The sequence below is a fragment of the Dinoponera quadriceps genome, unplaced genomic scaffold (genome assembly GCF_001313825.1).
Source record: "Dinoponera quadriceps isolate SergipeBrazil2010 unplaced genomic scaffold, ASM131382v1 scaffold2110, whole genome shotgun sequence".
NCBI lineage: Eukaryota > Metazoa > Arthropoda > Insecta > Hymenoptera > Formicidae > Dinoponera > Dinoponera quadriceps.
Genome location: NW_014556168.1, coordinates 880,719 through 885,481, shown reverse-complemented (window position 1 = coordinate 885,481; position 4,763 = coordinate 880,719). Strand labels below are relative to the sequence as shown.

Below are 4,763 nucleotides of genomic sequence, written 5' to 3'. Positions count from 1 at the left end.
TCGGATTCCTCCGTCCTCAATCGCGCTAACGAGAATACGCTGTTGCCGGTCGCAACGCTGACACTTAATCCACTTCCGACGCGTTCGCCAATCCCTCTCTCTCTCTCTCGGGAGAGTGCGTTTATACCTGCCGATAAAACGTCGATTCATTAACGCGATCCCCGCGTCTCCCACGAAGTGTGCCAGACTCGTCTTCCGGAGAGGTGGCCTTCCCGCGACCCTCCTCGACTTTCACGACCACGGCGGTCCAGGCGCTACGAACGCGATTCGCAGTCTCCGCTCGAACGAGGCAAATGGAACGGACGCACCGGAGGGCCTCTCCCGTAGGATCGATAGAGTAGTGGGGGGTTGCGAGCGGTCGAGGGAGCGAGGGCGGCGGCGGTGGTTGAAGCGGGATGAAACGAGGAGCCGAGGGTGGGAGATGAGGGCGCTCCGGCGGCTTCCGCGTCGCGTCATGGTTGCTACGAACGGCGTCGGCGTCGTCGTCGTCGCGGTGGCCGTCCTCGTCGCCGGCGTAAGCGGCCGCCAGACCGTGCACGCAGCGGCTGAACAAGCCAGCCTCCGGCGCTCGGTCCAGTTCGCCTTCCGCCGTCGCTCGGCAACGTACGTAGCCGCGTGCGTGTCATCGGTCGATTCCGCGTCACTGCGCCGCGTACTCGCAGTTCGTCGCACCGCGTTCACGCGACAGCCACGCGGGTGATGTTCGCGCGATAACCCCCTCCCCGTGAACCCGGTGTTCACGATCGGTGGGAGGATTACGAGACGCTCGTGACCGGAGACGTTGCATCGTCGACGAGCCGAGGAAAGAAAGGATCGCACACAGGCTTGTCCCGAGCCGGTGAAAAGTCGCCGAACTGTCCGTGGATCAGCTCGCCCCAGAAAGGTACGGGGACTTGTTCCTTGCGAGAGTGCGAGTGTGCCCGTAGATCCGTGCGAATTATCCGTTCCTCGATCAACGTCTTCTATCGTTTTAAACTTATTGTTCTTAACGAACCAACAGCTGCGAGGAAGTATACGGTCTCGCGTAAAGTGCGATGCAGTGCTTTTTAAATCCCTCAGACTGACGCGAAGTGTGTTTTATTCGCGTGTCCGATCAGTTTTGTGGATCTTCTACGCGACACGTTGCTTTCGCGGGAGGGGGAGAACACGCGTTCGGATTGTCGGCCGGGGATGCGGGATTGCGCGAGATTCACGGAGTTCCGCGTGCTTCTTTTTCGCCCGGCAGCGCCCGATATATTTCGTGGATTCTCCACTGGCTTTCTGGCCGATTGGCTCCGAGAGAGCTACGAGGCGTCCGTTTTCTCACAGTGGGAGCGTGTCGATCGATTAATCCCCCGAATCTACGCGATTCTTTCGCTATTCGGGTCACCGGACCTCTCTGATCACGTCCGATCTTTATCGTATTGCTACGTTGAGCTGGTCGAGAACACTCGCGTGACACTCGTCCCTCGGATAAGCGAGCGAGTTCCCCCACGCTGCGTCCGATTTGTCAGACGAATATCGCGAAGCCATGAAAAAGTGGTACACGAGAGAGCGCCGATCGGGACTGATCCCTCGCGATTATTCCGCCCACGTCTGCGAAGTTTCCGCGTCTGATCTGTATCGCGCTGTGTCCACTGGCGCAGAAAAATCGAAGTCTGCTCTCTCCCCGACAGTGTGAAAGTGCTAATCCCTCAGGATCGCGACGTAATCTCCCACTCTCGCGTCTAGGTCCGGAGTCTGATCAGTTCCGTCGTCTTCCTACTGGCTAAGAGCGCGACCGTTTCCGGCACGGAACGTGCGAGCGAAGTTGGTGTCGCGCGAAGAAGCGGACGGGATTCTAAAGGGAGATGTAGGAGGGAGGACGAAAGTTTTCGATTTACGATTGCAGCTTTGGCGCCGAACACAGAACTCGCTCATTGTAAATTCCTTTTGTTTCGTAGGATCGCGACGCCAGAAATAGTCCTTGCTCTCTCGAGGCGTACTCACAATTCCCAGCTCGTTTGTGTGTGTCCGTGTGTATATGTGTGTGTCGGCGCTCGTGTGCTGGCAGGTGCACGCGTTCTCAAAGATAAGATTCCGAGGCAGAGAGAGAGAGAGAGAGAGAGAGCGGACGAGAATTTTCTAAGATCGAACTTCATTCGAGTATGGAACGATTCACATCCGTTTCACATCCTTATTCGTACCCTTCTTGAGGAAACGTTTGTGCTCGCTCGCCCGTTGTCTTTCGCAGTGCGTATTGTGCGAGTTCCATTTTCACGGCGACCGCTACACCGAGAACGGGATTCGGCAACAACCACCATACATCTGGCGAAATAGCTTCGAACAGATGATTTGACCGTAATCAAATCGTTTAGTTGAAACTATTTCATCGAATGCGTGACAAATCTAACCGAATTCTTTTCTCCGTGTATACCGTGGGCCGTCGTGTGTGAAACTCCCTCCGACGAAGATTTTCGCGGACAGGCTCATTAATAAACACACGTTGCGCTCACGTCGAACAACTTCGGCGGAGTTTCTTTCGCACGGTCTCGAATCGAAGCATAATTACCGGCTTGTTCGACGCCGCATTTTTAGCGAGATAAGCGCCCAGCGGAGGTGCGAACCGGTAACAAAACCTCGCTCTCCGGCGAACTTCGATTGAAGCTCAGCCCGCCGCGCGGTCTTAATCCCGGGCTTAGTCGCCGAGATACGAGCAGCGTTGAAAATTCGGTAACTCTCGCCGAGGAAAAGTCACCGGGTTCACCCGAGGACACACGCTCGCGATTCGATGCGAATCTCGTGGCGCGTCTTAAGGCGAAAATTTCGACTCGGCGATATCTCCGTCCGGGGTGAATGCACTCGTCGCTGCTCGTCCCATATTTTTTTCATCGCTCGACGCTTTTGAAAAGCCGCGGATCGACGTGTCCTCGCGAGAAAGAACGAGAGAGAGGCTCTCTCGCATAAATAAGTCGCGGCAGGTATTCCGCGCGAGGCCATTATCATCCGTGAAGCTCGCGGCGGAGAACACGACGCCCCCGTTGGCCCCGATTTATTATCCTCGGCCACTCCGTCGGCGGCCGACGACGTCGGACAATGCCGAAAGTTCGTGAAAACCGCTCTCGCTGGTCTCCATTTCTTTTCACGCGCGCGTGCGAGCGAGTCACCGGTTCGCCGCTGGACCGCTTTGCATTCCAATGAATATTAATCGAATGCAATTATTAAACGCAAATTGGAACTCAAACGGTTTCGTCGTCCCTTTTCTCATCGTGCCTCCCCGTGATATGCCGATGGAACTGTCGGAACACGCTCCAGCGCGTCCTCCTTCCTCCGCGCTAACCCGCGGATCTGCGATGTCACGACAGGATTTCCGCTCGGTGTTGCTTCATTTTTATCGGCTGTCTTATTAGAGACAGACTACGATCGGTGCGAAAAGTTCCCGACGTCTCGCGAACGAGTGAAAGGTTGATTCCGATCGGACGGTGGTATCGACCTCCCCCCGCGTCGTGATTGAAGAGGGTCGTTTGTTCCGTCGTGCAGGTTAGTCTCGGAAGACAATGGTCCAGGGATAGCATCCGGGGTCGCGACCGGGGAGTCCGCTACTTGCGCGTTCCCGATCAGGATCGTAAATAGTCCCATAATGGCTCCCTTGATTTGAAAAGTCGCCAGCACCTCGGGACTAGTTTTCCGGAGCCGGGTGGCTTCCCGGTACCGTCCGGATTTTTCAGATAGGACCTCCGAGTCTCTGCAGTTTCGAAGAGAAGCCACTGCTTTTTCTCTCTTCGTTCGTTTCCTCTTTCAGCGAAACGTGAAAGCGCCGCCCGTGAACTCTCGGGAGACAGAGTGAGCGGGACTTTTTCAGGTTGCCGGCTAATTATTTCTGAGGGTTATCCGCGAGAATACGATAAAAGAAACGAGAGAAGCGCCAAAGGAAACGCGCGTGCCCTTTTATTATTATCGGGTCGTTTGAAATTAAAGCCGGGAAGGAACGTTCCTCCCGGCGAGCGCGTCGGGAATATTTCGGGCGAATGGCTGGCTTAATTAATTTCTCAATCATCACGTCCCGTCGATGATCGATTAAAATGCATTAGCAAAGCAAATTTTGTTGAACCGCGCGGCTTATTTGCCACGCGATCAACAAGTGAGGCTCGCAATAATTTATGCTTCATGCTTCGATTTTCTGGACTCGCGGGCGGATATAAGGAGGACGCCGGATAAATATTTTCCGCAGCTTGTGCATTATCTATCACGCGCTCACTGAAAGCGGCTAAAATAGCCGGACTTCAAGCCGATTCCCACCAACAGTTATCGATAGTTTGCAAATACATTTTCAAATTCCTCGTGAATATATGTATTATGAATGTATTTTTTTTATCTTCGGTATTTTGTCGTGGTAATCATATTGGTGATATCTCTAGCGTTTCCCCCATGATACATTTCTAACACGCGCGCGCACATATCAGAGGAATCGCTCACGGAAGCGAATCGAACATCCGGCTATTACTCCGTGCTCCAACGATTCCGTTACTTTTCCCCCCGCGCGGGCCTGTCTCACCGTACGCGAATGTGTAACTACTTTACGCTACGATGAATTTTCCAGAGCGACGAGCGCGACAGGCCGAATCGATTTTTCCGTACGTACACCGATATTTCGCGCACCGTCGGACGAAAATTTGCCCGCGAGATACCGGAAATCACGTGCGCCGGCCGAAAATGGGCGGAATTCGCCGTCAGCGAGAATTCCCTGCGCGAGAATGACTTCTCGTCTGCCTATCACGAAATCGAATAACTCGATATTCGCGTCC

At 54.4% G+C, this 4,763-nt stretch overlaps 1 long non-coding RNA gene across 1 annotated transcript in view; it reads left to right on the top strand.

The window, feature by feature from the left end:
- The first annotated feature begins 602 nt into the window (after nucleotides 1–602).
- The window catches only part of LOC106747074, a 95,582-nt gene continuing 91,421 nt past the window's right edge, over nucleotides 603–4,763 (top strand). The window contains exon 1 of the long non-coding RNA XR_001374636.1: nucleotides 603–883. This is a non-coding gene — a long non-coding RNA (uncharacterized LOC106747074). The remainder of the gene's footprint in view (nucleotides 884–4,763) is intronic.